Raw genomic sequence first — 26540 nt, forward strand, 5'->3', positions numbered from 1 at the left:
AAGGGTGAGTCCAAAGAGTATCAATCCAAAGTCTGTACTTCAATATTCTTCTTACTTTTCCAGTTGTCATCATGATCAGAAGCCATAGATATTTTACAGATGGTTCATATCAACATATAGGGGTTGCCGACATAGCCAACATGTGTTTCCTCTTGGGTATATTACCCATTGACTTCCTGAGGGCATTCGTAAGTTTGAGGACAGGTCCGCCAATATCCAGGCTAGCCTGTAAATAATCCCATTCAACATGGGTCAGAAACATGGAGCGTGCTCCAGTCACAGAGAAACCAGCTTTTATTTTGCTGTGAGCCGATTTGTCTGTGATGGGAGTACTCTCTGAGTTTCTGACCCATGTTGAATGGGATTTATTACAGGGTTGCCTGGATATTGGCCGTCCTGTCCTCAAACTTACAAATGCCAGGAGGAAGTCAATGAGCGATATACCCAAGACGAAACACATGTTGGCTACATCAGTAACGCCTATTTGTTGACATGAACCATCTGTAAAATATCTATGGCTTCTGAACATGATGACAACCGGAAAATAAAGAAGAATATTCAAGTACAGACTCTGGATTGATACTCTTTGGACTGACTTTTTGATGAGATAATGTTGCTTGTTGCTCAGGAACTGGATTCAGTTTTGCAACTTGCTCTCTGTGAACCCTTGTCTACAGAGGACATCTGGAAACGTGGGTGGCCATTTCTCAGTTGTCCCCTTGAGCATTTATCAGACTATATTGATGATTTGGTGATTGAAGTGGCATTGCCCGAAATTTGACGTGGCCACATTTCGAGTTCACATTACAGGGATGCCACAGATAAAGGGACCTGGGGGGAGATGTTGGCATATCTTTACAAATTATGAGTAACTATAAAGAAAGGATTCAAACCACTTTATTACCAATCTCTTAATTTCAAAATGCTGATTGATAGTATCAAAGGCTGCATTATGGTTGAGCAGGACAAGGAAGTATATGATGCATCATATAACATACAGTGAACACCATCAACATTTTTTAATGAAGCAGGATCTATGCCATGACCTGCTCTGAAACCAGACTGAAGAACAGTGAGAAGGTTGCCAATGGTGACGTAATTAAAGAACCAGGCAAGAGTTATAGCCCGAGGGCAAGCACTGATAATTTTTCAGAAGGCCTCGGCAGAAAAGGAGAAATGGCCCTTGATGATGTCAGTTGCTAGGATGTCCTGAAAGTAAGAGGTGGGTTTCAGATTTTTAATGAGTATGAAAGGACTTCCAGTTGAACTAGTTTGAAATGATCCCATGTTACCAGCTGTTTTTGGTTCAAAGGAAGATGAAGTGCTATTGGACAATAGAGCAGCAGAGAGAGAGAAGACGTTGTTATTATTTAATTAGTTCTTGAAAAAATCTGGGTTCTTGAGGTCAAGAGCAAAAGAGGTTTTGTCTGATGAGGAGCTGGTATCATGAATGAATAGGAATAAATGTCTGGCTTGGTTTGGTTACTGCTGTAGCTGTGAGTGAAGGTTATTGGAATTGGCTTGGAATATGCGTTGCTTGCAATTCCTCCCCTGTGATTTGAGATTAGTGAGAAGAATGGGTTATTTAGAGAGTTTTTATTTGTTTTCAGTGTTATGGATTGCAAGCCTTTTTGATTTCAGTTTTAATATATGGGTCTAAGGGTCTCTAACATTTTCCTTTTAGTTCAGAGATGCAATAACATGTGTTACAAGCTCATCATGGTGATGACATTGGCCTGTCATAGGAGAGTATGAGTTATTTGACAGATAAGGGTGTTGAGATCCTGTGTAAAGAGGTTTTTGAATTAGCACTTTCAGAATTGTCATCTAAGGTATTTGTGAGGAAGTAGGATGATATAATTGTTCCTGCATGTCTGAGGAGCAATTTTCAAAAGACAATATTGTTGTGGGTTCTGTTCACAAGAGTATGTGACTTATGACTGTTGGACCAAGTTTAATTCATATAGAAGCATGCACCTAGGATGATCACTCAAACATTAAAAATACCAAGTGTGGTTAAGCCCCTCTCATGCATCACTTTAATAATTTGTCGTTCATTAATTAATGCAAGTTACCTATTTCAAAACCAGTGTGATATCTATCTGTGCCTTTTATTTCCCCATAGAAATGATGCACATGAGCAGTGCAGTCCTTTCCATCTTCAATGGCATCTGACAATGGCATGGGAGGCATCTTTTTTTTCAGAAAATGGAACATCTCTTTAAAACTTAGAGACTGTTGTTCAAAGCACATTCTGTGGTGGACTTTAGGGTTGAAGTAGTTGTCTTTGTTTGCCACCACTCTTTAGGATAGAATGACTGTATTCTTGGTTATCCTTCGGTGTCTTACCGACTGAGCAAAGTAGCCTACTATCCTTTATTTGCACCTTTTGCTATACCAAAAACAAAACAAATAAGTTCTGTTCATGTTAAATTCTAGGTTTACTTGTTGGTCAGGTATGTAGAATTCATATTCAAAGACATTCTCTAAAGAATTGCTGGACTAAGCCCTTTCAACAGGGTCATTACCAAATGTTTTTCCCTTCACCCTCCTATTTTCTGAACCCGTTTTTGTTGGCTTTTAGGATTCTTCATACTTGAACACTGCTAACCAGTGCTAAAGTGCTTGTGCTCTCTCCTTTAAACCTGGTAAAATTGTCTTACACCAAATTGGCACATTTAATTTACTTGTAAGTCTCTGGTAAAGTGGTACTACTTGTACCTAGGGCATGTAGATTAAATGCACCTATAAGGCAAGCAGCACTAATCGTGCTGCCCACTTAAGTAGCCTTTTACACATGTCTCCGGTTTGCCATTGCAGCCTTTGTGTGCAGTTTTACACTGTAGTTTAGACCTGGTAAAATAAACCTTTGGTCCGGCCAATGCCTTCCTTTTTAATAAATATATATCAACCTTAGGGTGGGCCCTACACAGCCCAGGGGGTAGGGTGCACTGCCTTTACAATGTTGAACATGTCCCTTTAACTTGTACATGTCCTGTTAGGAAAAAAACACACATTTGCTCGTCACTACTGCAAGGCCTACCTCTCCCGTAGGATAACATTGGGTTTCCTTCTTTCATTTAATAAGTGATAGCTTTGAATTGGGTGCAAGTAGGAATATCAAGTTTAATGTTTGAAGAACTGTAATTTAAAACCTTCTTTACTATAAAGTTAGGTTTTATGTCCCAATTCAATGCCACTTTTAGAAAGTTGCAAAAAGAACAATTGATGGACAGAATGCAGAACAATGTCATACATTCACCCCAGTACAGAGATCTGGGCCTAAATCCATCAATTTATTTCACGCTCATCAATTTTGAGTCTTTTACTTTTAGAAAGTTGGCATTTTCTTGTCCCAACTATTTGTCGCCTGCACCCTCTATCCTAGATTACATGAGTAGGTGTAGCTGGCAGTTGGTCTTTGTGTATCTTTCCCAGACAGGGAGATTAAGGGGAATAGGTGTTGGCAGGATGGTCCATCTCTGACTTAATAGGGGGTGGAGCTGTCACCTAATACACTTTCACATCATTCACAAAGCCTCTGCCACAGCAAACTCACAATCGGTTTGACACTAGTCTTGTGTGCCCCCAGACAAGCTGGGGCCAGGGCAGAGAGGCAGGAAATGACCAACAACTCTGGGGGTGAAACCCTCTGGAAACTTCTCTTACTTCAAAGCCAGCACAAAGGATCAATATTGGACCCTCAGACCCAGCTCTTCCGTGTACCTCTGGACCTTTGGACACTATAAAAGAAGTACTGCTTTGCTGCCAGAAGGACTGCTGCTCTGCTGCCCTGATGCTCTGATTCCACGCTTGCTGAGAAGGAAGACTTGACCAGCAACCTTCATGCTGGCTGAATTGACTTCCAGGGTCACTTGACTGACCTCCTGTTTTGAATTACAGGGACATAACAAGATCCAAAGGTCTACCGGCATCTGCCCAGCTGACCTGCTGCCTAGGAACTGCAACTGGACCTTGCCTGAGCCATTATGGCCTCTGCTGGAGTGAATTCCTGATCCAGAACAGGTGCCCCTCAGGTCCTGGACTCTTGGTGTGGCATATGGTGAGCTCCTTCCCCAAGAAAAGGAGAAACCCAAAGTTCTGAGCACTTTGTGACCATGTATTGGTCTTTTTGCACCAGGATCCTGCCATCTGTGCCAACGCGATGATCTTGTGAGCCCAACTCATTGCGCTACCATGATGGCCAGTGATGACCGGCAATGCAAGTTCTGTACTTTGTGCTAGAACATCAACATCCTGTGATGGCCAACAATGAGGATCTCCAGCAATGACCATCCACAATGCCTGACAGGATCTTTGCACTAGACTACGACCATCTGTGATGTCCAGCCTGCTCTTTGAGCTGTAGCCACAGCCACCTGCGAAACTGTTCCTGCTCCTCATTACCACCTGCACCACAAACTGAACTTTTTGCGCCAGACTCTAGAAGGTATCTTTTGAGCTTGAATATTTTGGTATCTGTTTCAGGCCCCCCTTCCAGCACCATTGGTGTAAACTAATGACTTTCATCCGGTCTTGCCCAACCAGATACCTACGAGTGGTGCTTTGTGCTTTTCAGCTATATGCTTACCCAAAATATTTTAAATTGAATATCTCCGGTTAGTTACTGATTGAAGTTTTGTCATTTTGGTCTCAAAGAAGGTATTCGATTTTACTCTATTTTTCTGAATTTGTGTGGGGGTTTTCTCTCACTTTATTACTGTTTAAAGTGCTGCACGAATACTTTACACATTGCCTCTTAGTTAAGCCTGTCTGCTTTTGTTCACTGCCACCTGGGAGTTAAGAACAGATTAATTTGGGTATTGCTTGTGTTTCACCCTGACAGGATTTGTGGTTGCTGTTAGAGAAGGGTTTCACCTTCCTCAACCAGTAACCCAATTTTCTACAAGGACAATCACTAACCTGCACTTGTGATGTCTGCAAAATTGCAAATAGTTTTTTTTGCACCCTGAACAAAAATGAAAATGTCAAAAACCCTTTTGGGCGTTCCTTCCTGCACAAAACAATCCTGCTCATAACACAGGCAACCTTGCACCATGGAGCAAGGATGGCTGCATTGGCTCTAAGCAACACACAATGTCCCAATGCAAGAAGGCAGCAGAAATATGCCATATCTTTATAAATCTTGCACATTTCTGATGCCACCTTTTCATGCCCTGCAGTGTAGGAAGTTGTCTTGCTGCTCTGCTTTGCTTAAAATGTCAGTAAATCTGCCCCTCAGTGTGCAGTGAAACACATGTTGTCTGCTGCGTGACAGCTAGCCATTAAATCTGTAGAGAAATGAATGCAGTGCACAGGGCTCTCCTTCTTTGGCTCAAGAATGAATCTGAAGACTTTACAGAACTGCTGTGGCACAGCAATACATGAAACATGGGTCTGTCCATCCATGAAGCCTACACAAATTCCAGAAATCCCTCCCTTTCTACTAAAGAAAATCGGAACAGGACTGCTTGTCCCAACATCTTTGTTATCAGTATGACCTCCTTTTGATGAGTTAAGGTTTTTCTTTCTCATTACAGCACATTCTTAAATATTTGTTTTTCCTAAATAACCTCCATTGCCAAGATGTCCACTTGGTTTGCCATTACTGGTTTCCCAGACTAGTGAGGAAAGCTTTCTTGTGTAGTCAAAGTAAGAATACATTGTTTTTGAGGTTGGCTGGATTTGCATTTGATTTAAATTGGTCTAACTATAGTCACTATTATTAGTGATGTGCCCACAGATCATATGACTTCAGAGGCAGGAGACAACAGCTTTAATGGGCTTACAGTTGGGAATTTCCAAATGTGGTGAAGTTTCCAGCTGTTATAATGGATGATTGCAGGTAGATCAGACCACCAGTATTTCTGGTTGTGGCATCCGCATCCTACATAACCTTTCCTAAGGGATTTCTTAGAACAAGGTCCCTGGCAGAGATGCACAATGTTTTAGTCCAGTAAGCCCAACCGCCTCCATGATTATGTTCCTTTCAAGAAATAAGAAGGGTACGCGGTTACAGTGGTATACAATACCCAGATAGGATTTATGTTTAAAATTTGTGGCCAACACCTTATCTGTCTCTGAGAGCAAGGACATTTCCAGGGTTTAACTTATAGGGATAACTAGCCAATCATGGCCAGCCAGGCTTGAGAGGCAGCTATTTTCTGTTACTAGCCAAACATGAGCCCAAGACTAAAAAGTAACATTCCCTTCACACATAGCAGTATATACAAGGCAACAATTCTTATTAAAGGAATGCAGGAAAATATGAAACCAAGGAAACAAGTTGTGGATCTGTCACATTACCTTTCTGCAGGATTTAAGACTTCGTAAACACTATACCAGCTTGCAGTTTTGGACAATACTGAGGTTTCCAAAAAAGAGGCAGCCATTATGAGGGAGACACAAAAAAAGTATTCCATCAAAGAGAGATGTATCAATATAGAACGCACATATATGTAATGACACTTGTCTGCGGAAACTGTTCATGTACACATTTTGGAATAAAGAGCAAAAACAAGTAGTCTTGTTCTCCCATTTTCCCACACCTGACCAAAAAGCAGCCTTTTTATCAGTCGATAGCAAAGTTCATGGCATCAGATTTGCTACTCAACACATAGGTACTAAGGCCTGATCTATTCTATCTTTAACATGCAGATAACCATTGTGTATTTCTACAGATGACCCTGTATAATTGATATATATTACAAGTGGGTATTTGCTATTTATGTATACAGCAGTGTTCATAATATTCACAGACCTCTTATAACACTTCCAGTCATATTTCATACATGCACCCTCAACAGATGTCTCCTAAATCAATAGAACAACATACTATGCCTTTCATTTACCTCGAATGAACTTATTTAAAAAAGCTACCCATGATGCACCTAAATCAGCAACTTGTGTGTTGTGTGCCTTCATGAAATCAGAGGCAACTGTACACATGTGGCGGAGCTCTATCCAGTCCACAGACTGCCAGACCTGCGGGGGCGAGTGATGGTAGTCTCCCTAGCAGCCTATTACGAGATGTATGGTGGGACGGTACAAGCCCAGCCGCAGCCGCTAGGGAACTGCCGTTCCCTGGGGGTGTTGCGGCCGTCTAGAGTCATCCATCTGCTGTTCCTCCTCCATGAAAACCCTGGCGATCAAGAAACAAGGTGCCCTGGTGTTTCCTTACCCTGTAGATTCACACAGGGGGGCACAATATATGCCCCCAGTGTGCATGTACACCAGTTTGTGCACAGCATGGACTTTTCAGACCATGCCGTGCAGGAACAGATTTGGCGTTCCTAATGCTGAGCCCAATTTAGAGGCACCGCCCCGGGAAAGCCAATAAAATGCCTGTCAGACAAGAGGAAACTCCTTATCTGGTGGGTGGTCCACCACAGCTTTGGCAGTGCAGCAGCATGGTGGACTCGGTCCCGCACCACCAAAGCCTCAATCGAGCCCTATGTTTCTCTGAACGCCTACATGCAGTACATCTCTTCTACCAATGCACTTGTGCATCATTTTCAAGTAATTTCCTAACAATCTGCTTTCATGTAATTCCAATCTTAACATATCTAATTTGTTCCCTCTAGTAGTGTTCTTTTGCTCTTGGTGGAATTCTACCAATCCTCTGCTGATGAATGTCCTCCCTTAGTCACTTACATTTCAGTACTACAACATCAATAAGCTCCTATCTGTTAATGAGCACTGCCAAACATTTGCCCATCTTTCTATACATAAAACACGATTGTACAAGATTTTTAAATCAATATTTTTAATACCTAGCTGCTTCCTTCCAAGAATGCATCTGTTGTACTTATTCCTGAAGACTGAGTGCATTTTCCCTGTCTGAAGCCCTTACCTAGAATGAAGTATTTCACTGAGCTCTTACAAATAGCTTACTCTTACGGAGACAGATCCCAGAGAGTTATAAGGGGGAAGGGGAGAGATATCATGCCCTGTCAGTCCTGGTGGGGGCTTGTCTCAGAGAGACCCCCATTGGGGCCCTAAATATATATTTTGTTAGAATTGCTAGCGTGAATTCATGGTGACCCTGCCAATCAGCTCTAAAAATATTTGAAAATCTTGGGCTCCTACACATCAAAATAAATCAGGACAGGGCCAAGGGGCAGTGAATTTAATTATTTAGAGGAGGTGGACATTTGAACCCCTCACAAAGTCACTAGGAGGCCCGGGACCAAATGCCATAGGGCTGATGGTAAATTGAAGGGGCTGGAGGCACAGAGCCCCCTGACAGAGCATCTTTGAGGCTCCGGGGACCCTATCACTCATGGCAGATTCTGTATTAAAGGGGGGTGGAGCCCACCTCCCAAGCATTCAAATGCCCCTGAGACCCCTCTCCCTTGGGCTGAAATTATTTTCAAAGGGAGCCTTGTAAGACCGAGCAACCCACCCTCCTAAAACCCATCCTCCTAAACCCTAGACTGACCCTCTGGATCCTATCCCCAGGGATGACTCCACCGCAGCCCAACCCAGTACACAGTTGTTCTGCCAGCAAGTGTGCAAGCAAAGGAAACATGTCTGATCCCACCCAGCGAGAGATGTAAAAATGCTCCCGCTGGGTGGTGCACACATCATTTGCTTCCCTGCCTGCAGTCTTGATGATATAATATTGATGCATACAATATCAGAACAAAAAATTTCAGAAATTAGATTGCAGTAACAAAAATATTGACTTCCCTTACTTAACTAGTAAAAACCACAAATTTCTAGAACACAAATACTCTTGAAAATATATATTTTTACCCATATCAATTTTGTTTATCAGAAACAAAAATATTGTTACCTCTAAATAAACATACACTATATCAAACATATTGATTCACACAATGTCTACTAAAATATTATTGCCAAAATAAATAATAATTAATAAATATATTCAACAAACATGTTTTACGTGAACCAACTTCTTTTAAAATAAACATAACTCCCAAAAAATACATTACCATTACCTACAACATTTAAGTACCAACCTAAATGTCAATAAATAAATATATATGAAACATTTTTATTAAGAACTTTCAAACTATATATCATACATCAAAAATAAAAGCTTAATCAGTATTTACCATAAGAGGCCTCAATAGATTTAAAACCTATAACTAAACCAATTGATTAAATATACCTATAAATAACTTTAACTCATAAAATTAAACAAACAAATAAATCAGTCATATTAAAGCACATTAGTTTAAAGTGCTAAATATTTCAAATATGCAAACACTGCAAGACGAGGAAATGCTGCCGGGTTCTCTCATAAGACCATTTAAGAAGAAATATGATTTCAACTTTACGACTTTATTCGGCAATATGCCATCAAAGTACAAATTAAGACTCTGAAAGATTATTTATTCAGAGTACAGTCCTTTTTTAAGAAAAACCTCGGCTCCCCTGCCTCTAAGTTTTTGAGTGTACGAGAGTGTACTTGCTTGGGCCTGCAAATCAGAAATAGCCATATAATAAATTGGGAGAATCTGGGATTTAGGGAGTTAAGGCATTTCATTGTTCAAAATAACATTATCACATGGCAAGAAGTATTAGCTAGAGTATGTAATTCTGATAGACATATACTTTTTGAATATTTACAAATTGTTCATTTCTTAAGGAAAGACATAGGTGGTTTCTTAGATTTAACGAGCGAGATCGCAACACTTCTGTATGAGTCTAAAATCAGGGGGATAGGAAATTGGTACAAAAAGCTTCACTATGAGGGGAAAGCCGCTATGATAGATAGTCATCTAGCTAAAATAGTTAGCCTAACACAATGTAATTTTACACATAGAGACTGGGAAACTTTAAGTGTGTTAGGCTATAAATCTTTGCGTGCTGCCAATTTTAAGAGAATGGCTTTTTTGTCCCGCTGGCGGGCGTATTGGACTCCGGAGGCACTTGGGAAAAGGTTCCCTGAGGTTGAAAATAAGTGCTTCAGATGCCAAGCTGAAAGCCAGGGTGGTTGGCTTCATATTGTTTTTACTTGTCCACAGATTACATCTTTCTGGGAAGCCATTTTCGCAGACTTGGAGGTGGCTCTAGGTGGTAAAAAACATTCGGCCACGCCAGAGTTGGCCCTATTTGGGATAAGTAATGACAGAGGGTTTCTTAAAAATACAGAGGAAACATTTGTATTTATTTCTTGTGTCATTGCTCGTTCCCTGATTCTCCAAAATTGGAAAACCAAGGAAGTTCCATCACATCTGAAATGGCTTAATAAAATGAGGAGATCAAGGAGTTATGAAAAAGCTTATGCTAAGAGGGTGGGTGCAATCAGGAGATTTGAAAGTAACTGGAAATATCTGGAGACTCTCGAGGTTACGAGGGGGTTAAGCTAAATAAGCTAAACATCCCAGATTAATATTGGTATTCAGGTAAAAATATATGGTAGCAGTCCTAGTTCTCGACAGGTTCAATTGATAAGCTATTAAATGCACTTTCTTTGGCGTATTTTGCACTATTTGAAAATTTCAATGCACTGGCACTTTTTGTCTCCGTTTGGAGTGTACTGTAATTGCATTTGCACTTTAGGTTTGAATTTGTGTATTTTGCACATTGCTTATAAATTGATAATGCTTTTTTATTCTGTAACTTGACTGCTTATGGACTGTATCTAGTTGAAGAGCTTCCTCTTGTCGAAGTTCTTAATATGAAGAAGTTGTTTTAAGGTTTTTTGTATTTTATCCTTTTTGCTCAAAATTCCATTGTTTGTATTGTACCTTACCTGTGCTCTGCTCAATAAAAAATTTCGAAAAAAAAGTACAAATTAATTTCAATGTAAAAAAAACAAAAATCCTATTAAATTGACAGTGGTCAAAATTAAAATCCCCAAAAGTACATACATGCATTAAAAAATAAATAAATCACTCCAATCAATATAAAGACCTGAACCTAGTAGAGATTGTCATAACCCCAATACTTCCAATAGTCTAAATGTTTATGCCTTGATCAGAGCTAAGCGATGAGTTCTTTTAATATTGTTTTGCCTAACCCTCCTCATGGTCAGAAAGAAGTGGGAAACTGCAAACCCTACATGCTGGATTGTGTCACAGGTTAAAATTCTCAGCGCCTCTCTATGTAACCAGATACCAAAATTACAGCACAGTGGGCGAATATACAATCTCCAAGGGCTTGGCACTCTGGAGAAAAAAATAAGACATGCTCAAGCATTTCGGTAGCTCGGAGACAGGATAGTCAATGCAGGGAGGAGGGCCCCAATGCACCCCCCCATTCGCTGTAAAGGAAAGAAGCGGCAAGAACCCATATCTAAACTACATGTACAGTTTCCTAGCTTTTGTGGGCTCAATTTCATCTCCAAAATTCCTCAGCCTATAATTATCTTTCCATTGGAGAAATGTCAAGGTCAGAGATCCCACATTTGACTGGCGTTGCAGAAGACTCAACTTAGGTTCCCTAAGGTGAATAAGGCCAATATTAGAAAGAGTAGCCCTTACTTAATTCAGTACTGAGATATCAGCTGCACCCACACTACAGAATATCTCCAACAGTCCTGCCTTATAAGGTGCAAGCTCAGGAGACCAGAATCTCTTCCAATATAATATGGGCCTCAGGCTGATCACATCCATTATGTTTTTTTGCCCAATCTCTAACCTTAAGGGAAGCATCCGGGAACTAATAGGAAGGCCAATTAACTCTCGCACAAAGTGGTTTTCAGCTAAACCAAGGGTGGACACATACCTATGCCCCCAATGCTCCGCTCCATATAGAGCTGAGGCAAGAGCTTGACAATTACAAATTTGCAATGCAGGGGAAATGGGATGAAAAGGCAAAATCTTCTGTACTTTTACAAAACCTTCTGAGGTTTGCTATAACCTTACCGTACTCCTATTTATGTGCACATGCCAATTAAAGTATTCTATGAGGATAACTCCCAAGTACTCGAAGGTGCAAACTCGATCCTTGGGGGTCCCTTTAAGGGACCATCAGCACCCTGATGTTTCACAGAGACGGTTTTCTGAACCACCACAATCCACAAAAGTTGCTAAATCATTAATAAAAAGGGAGAAGAGAGTTGGGGCTAAAACATACCCCGGTCTCACTCCCCTTTTGACAGGGAAAGGCTCTGTCAGTTCTCCCATCTGTCTGCATCTTACTTGTGCATAGTTTTTCTCATGCAACCGCCTAATCGTGTTTAACATGTAATGCAGCACCCCCAGATCAGCCATCGCCTGCCATAAATTAGAGCGAGAAACCAAATCAAAAGCTGATCTAGGGTCAACGAATACTACACATAGCCGTCCCTAACCTAGTAAGACAAATTCCCAATAAAGTAGTTAAAATCCTAAGCACCGTATCTAGTTTAAAAGTGTGTAGTCTAAACCCGGCCTGCAAGGGTGAGAGTATCTGCATAGCATGTCATCCTTTTATGGAGGTGAATCAAAATAACTCTTGAAAATAATTTTTGGGCACAATCTAATGGGCCTGTAATCGTCCGGGATGACCCGGTCTCCCTTCTTAAAAATGGGGAAGATCTCAGCCCCAGCCCAACGAGGGGGTGTAGGAGCATCCTTCATTATTGCTCTAAATACAAGAGAGAAATAGGGACCCTACACTTCAGGTCGACTAAAAAAAAGATCTCCCCGGACCTTATCAAGTCCTGGGGCCATATGGGGGACAATTGTATTGATTGCCGCAACATCCTCCTCATTACTAATGTCTAGGCAGTCGGGGAATCACCTATAGTAACGACTCTGTACTATTCTCAATAGTGAATATGCTACTACTAGGAGTGGAGATTTCAACACCAGATGGTACACCAGGTTCTTGGGATGAATATAAGTTAAAAAAAATAATAACCCAAACTGCCATAGGTATATGATTTTCAATTCAGAGACTACCCTCCATGGAGCCAGTAGCAACTATACCTGAAAAAGAGCATGAGTCCCCCTTTTTGTGGCTGCCAATGGGTGTTCTCACTTCCTGATCTCCCATGTTCTCTTAGGCTCCTGAATACTAGCTTTGTACAACTTTCTAAATTCATGAATCTTAGATTGATCTTGCCATTCAAGTAGCAGATGATAACACACCTCTACCCATTTAACAATGTGAACTATACCAGGTGAGGAGTTACTCCCTCTTGCCCAAAATATGAGATTCTACAAAACAGAATTCACGCAATCTATAAAACAATTGTAGTTGTACATTGGCAAGGTCATGCCACAAGAGGTCACCCAATCCCCAAGCAACAGATCTATAGATTCTGCCAGTTAGCTCTTCCCAGAGTAAAATAGCACTCCATTTGACCCTGCGCTTATTAGTAGACAGGACCAACCTTCTATTAAAAGGTTTGTCATGGTTAACACATTCTATAGGTGTTATCACCATCAGCTCTAGCAATAAGGGGTTGTGATCGCTATTGGTACGGGGAATCGGTACGGGGAATCACCATCCTATCTAATTGAATAGGTCATAACCAGGCATTCAATAAAATAAAATCCAAAAGACTAGAACCCTGGAGTCGATTAAATGTATGTCTTCCCTCCCTATCCGAGTTAGACCTACCATTGCAGGCCCTCAAGCCCTGATTTAAAGTAAAAGCATTTACTTGGACTGCTAGAGGGGATCATCTAACTGCTGCTGTAATTGACAGTTGTGGTATAGACCATACTTGATCCTCCTCAAGGGAGTGAAATCTGAAATGGGCAACTAGTTACTCATACTGGCAGTTTAGGTCACCTCCAACAACTTTCATTGCATCAGTAGTGAGAGAAGCTAAGTGAAGAAATAATAAACTGATTACATTCGACTCGGGCTTACCGCCCCTGGGATTACAATACACATTATAAATATGACATAAAGTAGAATCTGGACATGCAAGGCTAACACCGAGTACATCAAGTGAACCCCGCCTAACTTCTTTGATAGTAGCACAAAGGACAGTCTTAACCCAAATTGTAACTCTCCCTGATAGTCTACCTCTCCCTAAGGAGATGGCCAACTCATTATGAGAAGCAAACTTTTTCGAAAAAGCAAGACAGTGGCCCAGGTCTCTTGGAACAAGCATATATCATATAGGTCAATAAAATTACACTACACCGAGTTGGAAAAATTAGACAATAATAATGAATTTTTCCAACAAATTAAATTGATAGAAGAGGCTGGGGTCAAACTCGTGTTTTCAGTAACACCAAGGCTTAAATTATTTCCCTCTATAAATCATCACGCCAGTCCACATCCGCCAAAACTTCATTACGGTTGTTTGCCGGAATACCGAAAAGTGGGGCAATGAACGATTGTGAACAGCAGTTTGGTCACAAAGAGACCTAAATGCAGGCAGACTAGGTTCATAAAAGTAACCCAAGGGGAGTGGTATTAATGGCAGCCTGGTATATTCTTTCTTGCCCAAAGAGCAGATGCTTAACAAAACGGTGACTTAAAATGTACAACTATATAGTCACCTTGCTGGTCCATAGGCCGGGAACAATCCAACCCACCCTTCTTCTTAATAAAATGTTACTTTTCAACTTAGAGGGTGAAGTTCCTATGCCTGGTTAGCCAATACAAGGTCTTAATAAGCAGATTTTCGTGTGACTCCTGCTTGTCCTTTCGAAGTGAGGGAACTCTTGTAAGGACTAAGACGTGTGGGCAAGAAGCTGGGGGAAGAATTATCACCAGCTGGTTGATTGTTTGAGCTGGGCATCCCATAGGACCAGGTCTCCTTATATTGTGAAACTCAGGTGTCTCCTTTTGACAATGCCCACTTAGAATGGGAGCAGAACCAGCAGCTGCTGAGAGAAAGTGTGCTGGATTTTAGCTTGTAACTGGAGCCCTAACAGGTGGATCATCCTGTTCTGAGGCAAGATCTCATTGGATGGTTTCAGCTCGCCTTTGGCCTTCTGCTGAATCAGGTTTTGAAGCTGGTACTGCAATGGAATTTGGGTAATCTATAGGCCCTCAGCAACTGGAAGACAAAAGCAAATGTTCAATAACCTCTAGACGTGCAATAACCGGTGATAATGCCACCTGCATCAGAACTTTACATTTTTCTAAGCAATCCCCCAGGAAGAACGCCCCTTCCGGCATCCTTGGCATCAGACCAATGGAACTACCTCCCACAGCAGGGGAAGGGGAGACATCACAGGAGGTAATTACGGATGGTACTTGTTGATGACATATCCATCTGTGTGGATATTCCCCTTTGGTATGATTTAGCCAACTGCTATGAGCATTTGGGGACTGTCATAGAACTTGAAACAGTCTTTTCCCTGGCCATGGATGGTAACTCAACCAGGGAGTCTGATGGCCTTGCAGCGGGTGAGTCCAGGCTTAAAGTGGCGGGTAATTGATCCAGAGATGTAGCAAAATGTATTGAACTAAGGGAGAGTCTTCTTTCTGTAAGATCTATTTCATTACTGATGACGTTCATCACTCTTTATAACATTCTGTCAATTGACGTTGCAGTAGGGAAAGGCGTAGATGAAATCAGGGGGCCTCCAACCTTTCTCTTCCAAAATTATATTGAAATAAAATATGCCACAGATAAGTTGGAATAATGACTGGAGATTAATGCAAAGTAAATTACAATGGGTGAGTAAACGTACCTCAAGATGAAACCAAGCAAGATTTAAAGAGCACCTCTGGGCGGGAACTGGTGGCATTGATGGCTCTCCTGCCACAAGGTCACCTGGAACTTGTGGTCTGCTCCCTTCATGTTGAAACTGTCTCCTTTCCCTGGGAGCAGCGGGAACCCCCAGTGAGTTTTAAAGAGCAACTCTGGGCATGAACTGATGGTGTCGGCAGCTCTCCTGCCGCAAGACCACCTGGGGCTTGTGGTCTGCCCCTTTGCGGTGATGTTGTATCCTAGCCATGGGAACCCCCAGCAAGTTTTTAAGAGTAGCCTCCAGGAACAAACTGGCAGCACCAGTGGGTCCCCCGCAGCAAGGTCACCTGGGGATTGGGGTCTGCCCTCCTCGCGGTGAGGCTGTCTCCTACCACCAGCAAGTTTTATAGCATACCTCCATGTGCAAACTGGTGCCGTAGGTGGTTCTCCTGGTGCAAGTCACCTGTGGCTTATTGTCTGCATCCCTCACTGTGACGCTGCCTCCTTAGAAATATATACATCTAAGCAACTATCTAAACAAGTAATTAAACATATATTTAAACTGAAACATAATTGGCATTACACTTAAAATCTTAAAATAGCAAATATATATTAAAACAATCTCCAACTTCTATCTTTTTATACATAAACCATGAAAGAAAAAGCTACAACACAAAGAACTGATAAACTTGCAAAAAATAACTATCACAAATCAACAAAATGAGATAATAAAGTATACATAAATTATTTTTTAAAACCTATAAACTCCCCTATAGTAAGCAAAAATAAATTGAACAACCACAAACTTTAGAAACTGCCAAAAATTTAGCATTTAAAGTGAAACGTATTGTTTTTTTCAACAAATGTAAATGTAAATGTAAATGTAAATGTACAGGAATTTATATAGCGCAAATCACCAAGCGGTTTCTAAGCGCTTGCTTAGGGAACCCGTCCTGGTATTCCCCTACAAGATAACCCCGGCAGGGTATCCGCAAGGTGAAAGCCAGGCATCCCGCCGGGAGGGGCCGTTGTGGAGATTAAGCAAGCTATTGTTCAGAGTCGCAGAGTGTGAACCCGTGAATCGAGTAGGCACCGGAGCGAGAATTGTCGAGTCCATGGACATTTTAGGACTCAAGACCCCGCCGAGCCGGGAATTGAACCCTGGTCCCGGGCTGACCTCTGCTTCCAGGTCTGCCTCCTCTAACCAGTGAGCCACACTTCTCCAACAAACAGAAAAGAAAACACCTGTTTCACATTAGAACACTTCTGTCAAAAGCAAGATCCCTTTGGGCTCTTTTTAAGCATCCGCAAACACAATACTATCCTCATGCACACCACCTTCAAGCATAAAATATTCAGCTAGTAGACACCAAGTGATAACCAAAACAACAATATCAAAATTATAACATACCATGTATTTTATTATTCACAATCCCAATAGGATTAATTTATTAAAAACATTTAAAAAACATATAAAGTTCAATTATGCCAATGCAAATGTACACATCAATAGAAAATATTCCATACAAAATGATCTAAAAGTGCATAGTTCAAATATTGAAATTCAAATATCCATATCAATTGAAAATGTTGCATAGAAACAATAATCTGGGAGCAATTATCATAACAATAAAAAATATATGAGAGACTTATTCAATCAACGGCAACCCAAGCCCACATCCTTTTCAATTGATCGCCACGGTTAACCATTTAGTCGTGTTGTTGTATAAACAACGGCAAGACTTGGGCGATCTATCAAAACAGAGCGACGCATTTCGGTGGTCTTGTATAGATCACCACCTTCTTCAGGCTTTGATATATTCGTTTAGTGTCTCCCAACACAATCAAAAAAATACATTGCACAGGCACTATTTAATCAGCATCCTTTGTTAATAACCACATTACACATAAAGTGTAATTTCCTATAGTGCTTCAAGATTAAAACCTAAATACAAAACAATTTATAGTTACATGTCATAACAACATTTATATTAAAGTTTTGGTTCACAGTTGGCGTAAAAAACTAGTCATTCCTCCATTCAATCTCTACACATACGATACCACACAAACTTTTTCAGATATGAACAGGGGATTTTACCCACCCAAAATAACAGTTCTCCTGTTGCAATGAGGGAAACCATTTCCTTCCAAATTTCACGGTGGCTGCTTTTCTTTTTTAGACACAGCCCCATATTGTGAGGGAATTACACACTAATATATTCACCCTACTCAGCAACAATCCCATCTGGGTGAGTTCATCACACTGTGTACCCACCTGAAGTATTGGCACAATGTAAGTTCTAAGTAGGAGTAAATATCTTCTCCTCAACTAGCCGAGACAACTAATTCTCTCTATGACCTGCAATCGAAGGGGAAAGGTGCCACTGCGTTTCCCCTATAATGACAACAATGATATCCTTAGGAAAACATGTTATATAGTATTACCATTTCTTATATATCTATATAGAGAAAGCTTACCACTGTACCTTTTAAAGTTCTTTTCTGGTTAACAACTGTGGTCTAAGAAAGCATTATAAAGTGGGCCAAACATCGCTTGTACCCTGTGAAAAATATAAACCACAAAATAATCTATCATTCTATCTTTGGGGTAATAATAATCAAAATTCACCCCCCCCACAATTTATTTATATAATAAACCCATTGTACTACCTTAGTAAAAAAACAATGATCTATGGCCACTGGAGCTGTGGCACAAAGGACAATGTGTTCCTAGTTTCAAGCAATCTTGTCCGTCGTTTTAGCTCAGTAGGTTCATAGTTTATAATTTTTATACAAAGTGCCTAGGCGAAAGGAGCATAAAAAAGTTTATTTTAAATGTGTTTGCTCATTCATATTTAGCTAAAACACCTCAATGTCACCCAGCAGCTGCCGCAATTAAAATCTGAGTAGGCATAATCTATCGTATACCAACAATATTATATCTATATGGCCTCACATTAGAACACCCTCAATGAAAAAGCTTCAAAACCGTGTGAAATATATCAACAGAGCTTACAATAAAGTTTTCAAAATAGAAACAGGTGCATATTTTTACATGTAATAACAAATATACAAACTTTATAATATTATATATTTTTATACTATTACCCTACTTGCAGATACAATGGCAGAACCTGTCAAATATATCACTTCACAGAAAGAACAGGAGTTACTGAATCACATGGGCGAGAAAGAGCATCATCGGAAAATATAAACTGGAAATGTACTAAATATTCTTCTAATACATGCTACGGCAGGGCAACTACAAAATATGATGTTGTAATTCATATAACAGAGCACAACCACCCCCAAATGTGACAGAAATAGAAGTTGGGGAGATATTGCTGGATATTAAGAAGGTAAGTGCTAGCTCCCAGAAACCCACAACCAAAATCCTTAAAGATATACTACCTAAATTCCCTAAAACACATAAAAGGCCAACCACCACGCATCCCCACTTGAAAACATGTTTTTGCACAAAATAAAAAAGCCACCAGCGATGCCCTTCCTGCTCCTAGAAGATACCAAGATATACACATACCAAAACATTTAACAAAGACACATAATAGGAGTAAGAAAACAGGGCTTTTGCAGCTTTCCCCCTACTTTTGGCCCATATTTGGACTACTAGAGGCTGGTTTTCAACTCTGACAGTGCACTGAATCCTATCAACCAGGCTTCAGTTCCAGTGCTCTCTCCTTAAAAAGGACAAGCATAATTGTCATCCAAAATTGACAGATACCATACCCCCCCTGGTAAGTGGTACTGTGGTACTGAGGGCATTTGGGGTAAGGGATGTTCCTTGCCTGCAGCACTGGTGTGCTACCCTGCATGACCCAGGTAAACAGATGAAAGCAGACCTGCCATGGCAGACTGCAGGAATAGTGTTTACTGATCCAGTCTGACTTTGTCCTCACCATGTGTGACATGATCACAGAACTGCACTTAAGTAGATGTCATTCACCTCTAGATAAAGTCTCCTGTGCCCAGGAGGCAGGGTGCAGTATATTAGGAGTGAGGACATGTAAGTGCAAGTGTATTTGTCTCTATAGTAGCTTTAACTGCCTACCTTGAGACATTCAGACTCGACCACCTTGCACTGTTGCAGTGGTTGGTTCCCATAGAATTTCATTAAATTATCTTAAACAATTTCCAAACTGTACACAAAAGTCTCTGTACTACTCAACATGAAATTAAATTGAATTTAATTTCACGTTGAGTAGTAAAGAGACTTTTGTGTACAGTTTGGAAAATGTTTAAGATAATTTAATGAAATTCGGTGTGAACCAACCACTGCAACAGTGCACAATGGTCGAGTCTGAATGACTCGAGGTAGGTAGTTTGAGAATAGGCACGGTTCAGACAAACGTGTTATCACTGTAGCACGCATTGTTTAAAAAAAGAAACACTTTAGAAGTTTAACATTTTTACATTTAAAATGTTTAAATTGTTTATCGATAAAAGGAGTGCTTCTCCATCCAATCAAGTCTTCCATAGTAGCTTTACCATATACCATGTAGTACACTATAAGTGATAGGCAGTCCATAGGATACCATGGGACTAGCTCCATTATGGTATGAACTAATATGTCAAGTTTGGTGTCAAAGAAAGTGCCTTCTTTCCCCTGACATGAATTTGGTTCCAAGGCAAGTCTGGCATGCTCACCCAGGTGGCTACATAGTGGGTGCCCACCCAGCTACCATAGCTGACGTGTGCTTTGGCTGGCAAGCCCCGCTTTTCCTGCCCCTAATGCCACCTAGACAAGTTTCTGACCTCCTGTAAGGCACTGTGAGCACTCCCAAGAGTCTGAAAAAAAGCTTGGGCAGAAAGGAGGTCACACCACTCCCCTTCCAAATGGCTAGTGAAGTGACACATCAGAGCGGTGAGCTTCAAAGGCTGCTCTGCCTCTAATATGCACCTTGACTGTCCCCCTGAGGAGGACACAGCCTTCCCCTTTGCCCCAGGCTCGCTTGGACCCTGGCAAGGTGGGAAGATAGGTATGCAGGGATGTATACCTCAAGGAAATCTGGCCACACCTTCAGGTTGAGCAGCCTGATCTGTACACCCAAAGTTAATTCCTGCCATATTTAGGATGGCAGAAATAGTAGGCTCTGGGTAGAAAAGTTGACCACCACATGTGGTCACCTTAGGGGTGGACTAGCTGCAGGGGCAATATGACCATTGGTAACTAGCTCCCACACCCCTAACTACCCTAAATCTTTCATTTAAAGGACCACTGACACCAGACCCTCAGATCTGAACCATCAACTTCAAAGAAGGACCAAGAGGAGACCTGTGTCACCAACAACCACAAAGCAAAAGAGGGATATTGTGCCCCTGAGGCAACAGACTTGGAACTGATGAATGACCCCCATCCATGGTTAAATCTCCACACTCCCAAGGTCAGGGACTCTTGTGGGTTCTAAAAGCACCCTCGTACTCCCCTGAATTGACGGGACAAGTTTCCTCCAAAGTGCAGGTAAAACAACACTCTTCATCTAAAGAATTGCTAGTCATCAGGCTCTGTGTGTGGTCACCCAAAATTAAATGGTAAAGTGTATTCTGGGAGTTGTAGTATGGCTTTCACCAAAGTTTCAGCTCTTACAGCACTTACTGGCCATCAAGACATCGAATTTCCTTTTTGTTACTTTTACCAGTAAAAGCCATACGAGTCGGCTCCGACCGACTTGGTTCCTTGGAATAACGATCGGAACCGACTCTGAAGGACCTAACGGTTACTTAACATTGTAATCGGTCGGTCGGAAATGTTTCTGGGTCAGTAGGAAACGCGGGTTCTGACATGGATTCGGACAAACCAAATGCCGTTCGGAGCCTTTCTGACCTACATCGTAATGAGTCCCTAACTTGTAGATGTCCGCCGTAACCCTACCTACCCATGAAATCCTTGAAAACTCCTTCAAAAGGACTAACTTGTTCCCACAGACAGTAGCACCTTACCATTACCTGGTTTTGTGAAAATAGACTCAAAATAAAACAAATAGGTTACAAAATAGTAGGTAGTGTTAAAATAATGGCACCTAAATGAAACAAAAAAAATGCTATTTCCCTATAGAAATGAATAGGAAAGTTTATAAAATGTTGAATAAAACAATACAAATTATTAAAGATGTGAATATGTCAAAAATGTTTTTTTTTCGTCCTCATACGCCATTAGATCTTTCCAGTCCATCGCTGCTTTCCTCTGCTGTCCCCCTTCGTGCTGGCCGAAGCAGGGAAATTCTGATCTTAATGGGTTGCACTTTATACAGAACCTCTCAAATTGGTTCCACATTTCTATCTGCTTGCCTCTGGAACAGACCTGAGTGGTGAAGTATATCCATGTAGAGGCCGAATCATTGGACAAAAGACTACCCCCAATTTTATCTAAAGATTGTCCAACAACCTTATACAGGGTCCCCAAAAGTCAACCTTCTTACTGTTCTCCATTCTTGTGACTATATCTAATTTCATTAAGTATTTGATGGTGTTTACCCAATCTAAGAAGGTCGGGAGGTGCTTTTAATTCAACATTTACAGATTTCTCCTTGGGCCAGTAAAATAAGATAAAAACACAGCTTGTTAAAATCTAATGGTAGACTTTCATATCCATTGAGGAGACCAAAGAAAAATAGAGCGGTGCTCACCTGTATATCGACCCTAAGTATTCCTTACATACATTTTAACACAGATTCCCAAAACTTCATAATTGTTGGACAACTTAGAAACATGTGTTCATCATTAGATTTTTCTTTTCAATGCCTTGGACAGCATGGAGTAGGACCCTTTGCAAATTTAGCTAATTCCGGGGCGACCAGTAGACTCTGTGAAGAGAGTGGGAGATGATTTCTCATTAAATTGGCAGCTTGCACTGTAGCATATAGTAATTCAAAAGATACTTGCCATAATGTTTCCATATCGACGTCTGGCAAGTAGTCTCCCCACAGTCGTGCTGGCAGTGTAAAGTCGTCATCTATCAAATCAATCAGACACCAGTAGAGATTTACCGCTTCCTTTCTATTTTGCTGTCTGGTTCTCAGTTTAGTCTCTAGGATATTTGCAAAACCAGTCGGTATTCCAATCTTTTGAGTCCAGCTTTTTATTTGTAAATACTTGAATTTGGATATTTAAATATCTGTGATATGCTTCTTCTCTTTCCAAGATATCAAAAATCCTTCCGAAATCAGTTGGGCCCAACAGTTCATCCCGGCGGTCTTTAAAGGTAAAACTAATGAATCTTTCATCCATTCAGGAGAGCCAGGGGCATCCCATATTGGCGCCAAAGCACTATAATAGCTAATTTTTAACAGTTTCCTAATTTTACTCCAAGTCGTAGCTAGATCTTTTAAAACTTTCAACCGCACTTTGTTGAAAAAGCGTGGGTCTCCAAATGTATACAGATATGCATAATCTGCTTCCCCTAGGTCCTGGAGCATTTCCTTAAACATGTTACCCATATCTGACTGATCAGGTTCATTCATGAGCATTTTCCCTGCCTTCATTTGGAAAACCAACGCATAAATTAGTAAATCAGGTGCACATAAGTCTCCCTTGTTCTTTCTCCTTCGAACTTTCTTCCAAGAAATTCGAATGCCCTTGGATGCCCAAATAAATGAATTAATTTTTGCCTGAATTTTCCTCAAACTTTCTTCCTTAAAAGCAAGGGATATGTTTTGGAACAAAAAGAACAACTTCGGCAACAGCATAATTTTCACCAAATTGACCCTTCCTATTAATGTTAGAGGTAAATATGCCCAGCTCTTTAAGGATTCAGAGATTTAATTATTAATTTTACTTATATTTGTGTTAGATATATCATTGATATCCTGTGTGATTTTCACTCCGAGATATCTCATTTCTCTTTTCAACTTTAATTGAGAAGAGGAGAGACTCACATTCCAGGCCATACACACAGTTTTCGATTGATTAATTTCGTATCCTGAGATGTTACCAAATTGCTGAGCTTATCTGTATATAATTGGAATAGTACTTTCTAGATCAGACGTATACACCATATTATCATCAGCGTACAATGACACGTTTTGCTCCCAACTGCCAGATCTAAAAGGCAATGTTTCGTACTGTACCCTAATACTCTCTGCAAAGGATTCAATGTACAAATTAAAAAGCACAGGGGAGAAGGGACAGCCCTGCCTTGTGCCAATTTGCACTTGTATAGTAGAAGAGAGATTCCCATTTATTAGTATTTTAATTATTGGTGCTTTATAAATTGCAGAAATAAGTCTAATAAAGTTTCCGCCCAAATTACATTTATCCAATACCTTACTCAAAAAGGCCCAATTCACGTGGTCGAAAGCTTTCGTAGAATCCAATGTAATGATAGCTAATGGTAGCTTATGCAAGGTTACAGGATCAATAGGGCCGACAAGTTTGTAAAATAAGTCTTGCAACCCTCTCCCTCTCACAAAACCCTTTTGGTCCAGATGTATCAGACCATTCATAATACTATTCAGTCTCTCTGCCAGAACCTTGACAAAGATTTTATAATCAAGGTTTAGCAGAGAGATTGGTCTGTATGAATAGCATTGTTTTGGGGACTTCATAGATTTTAATATCAGAGCTACTGTTGCCTCGCCCCAGGAGGGGGGCATAGCCCCACCCTCCTCAAAGATGTAAGAAAACAACTTATCCATTATGGGTATCAAATGTATCGCTAAAGCTTTATATAGCTCTGCTGGTAGGCCATCTGGCCCCAGCGCTTTGCCTTTCTTACCTGGGTCTATAGCTTTCCTAATCTTGTACTGTGATATAGGTTTATTAAAATTATCAGAGGAGTCGTTACTAATCCCTTTTACATAATACCGCTGTAACCATGCTTCAATTATGGCTGCCTGTGGGTTCAATTCTTCCCTGTACACTGATTCAAAGTGTTTTCGAAACACCTCTTCAATATCTTCGGGGTTTTGACATAATTTCCCAGTAGAGTTACATACCAACTCCTTTATATTACTTCTGCCCAGATCCTGTTTAGTTTTCCAGGCAAGAAGTTTGCCGAAACCTTCCCTGTATTCAAAGTGGGCCATCTTGCTCACCTCCTACCTCTTTTGGAGTCTGGCATCTAGTATCACTGCCAAATCTCTTCTAAGAGATGCTAGTCTTTCAATAATGTTTTGTTCCATATCATCTGATGTCGTGGGATATTTTTGCAACTCTTGAATTTTATTTTCTATATCCATAATTTCATTTTTGTATTTATTCTGTCTTCCAATCTGGATTGGGGTTATACATCCCCTTAAGTAAGCTTTGTATGAATCCCACACTATCTCTATAGAAGTGCTATCTAAATTAGTCGAAAAATACGCCTCCATTTCTGCTACTAATCTAACTATGATCTCCTCCTCTGCCAGAATTGCTCAATCTAGAGTCCATCTTGTTTTAATTGGGGCATTTGGTCTGATAGGTATCCTCCTAGATGTTTAATTTCTGATACCCATGACTTTGGTGTTAAACTAATTGAAAAAAAATCTAACCTAGACTTGTGACTATGTTTTTTATTATGGGGCGTATAGCTTCTTTTCCCTCCCTCTCTTTCTCTCCATATATCCATCCAAGCCATTTGCTTCATTGTATTACTCAGTAAAGATCTCATTTTACTATTCTGTGGAGTTCTGCTCTTTAGGGACCTATCCAACACAGGATCTAAAACTAAATTAAAGTCAACTGCAAGAATTAGGGGATCTTTAAATAGTAATAACTCGGCGCATACAGTTTTTAATGGATCTGGGTTGTCTAAATTTGGACCGTAATAACCAGAGAACATGAATTTGTGAGAAAAAAAACTTCAACTGTGCTATAGCCTATCTACCCATCTTATCCACTTTAGTCCCCTCCACAGAAATAGCTGGGTGTTTTTTTATGACAATTGCTACCCCTTTCGTGGTTGTTTGTTGTGTAGTGCAAATTACCTCCTTGATCAAAGTTTTACTATTACATAGACCCCTCATTTCAGCCTCAACTAAGTGTGTTTCCTGTAAAATTTAAATTTGCTCAGGACTATTCTTTAATTATTTAAATATCCTCTCCATCCTCTGTCTTACCCTCAACCCATTTGAGTTCCATGTCAACACCTTCAAAATGTTTGAAGGTTGAACTGAGGTCTGTGCCATATTTCATAAAGATCGGAGAGACAGTTTTATAAAAATATCCTAACCCTTATTCCCTATAAACATAATATCCTGCTACTAAAAATAAATTCTAACAAATATTTCTATACATTAATACAACTAAAAAGTACACATTTCAACAAGTTCATTACTAAAAAATGTCATTACTAAAAACACCAAATAAATGAAAATAATGAACATATACACATTTCAACATGTTTGTAACTAAAAATGTAATTATTGAAAACACCAAATAAATAAAAATAATAAACATATACGACAAGCACTTCAATAAATTATATATTAGTTAACACTTACAAACGATATTACATGCAGCAATATTTTCTACATTGATTATTATTACAACAATATTAAAACAACACTAAAAATTATATTATTAATTTGGATGTTTTATATCCCTATATTCTTTTTATTTTTTTATTTTTTTTTAAAACCTTTATTGTACAGAAAGCGCTCACAGATACGGGCCTACAACCCATCGGGCCGGCCACCACAATGAAAGAAACATATCAGGCAATACAGAAGCTCCAACAGGATATCAAAGCAGTCCCTACAAAAAGCAAAGGCATAAAGCCTCCGAGCAACCATCACGAACAGGATGAGAGAAGGTTGATTTTATAATAGAGGAAAGGGTGTCACAGAATAATGGCAATCCGTAAGGTCCAGAGGGCCGTGGTGGGCCGCGAGCAAGCAGAAGTATCGAACACAGGAGAATGCAAAAAGAACAGTCACATTTTGGCAAAGGCAGAATGTGAGTCCCACAATAATAGCAATTGCAACCGCTGCCCAGCGCCCTCCCACCACTACGAGAACACACACTAATACACAAAACTAAG

This window comes from Lissotriton helveticus, chromosome 12, assembly GCF_964261635.1.
Source record: "Lissotriton helveticus chromosome 12, aLisHel1.1, whole genome shotgun sequence".
Classification (NCBI taxonomy): Eukaryota; Metazoa; Chordata; class Amphibia; order Caudata; family Salamandridae; genus Lissotriton; species Lissotriton helveticus.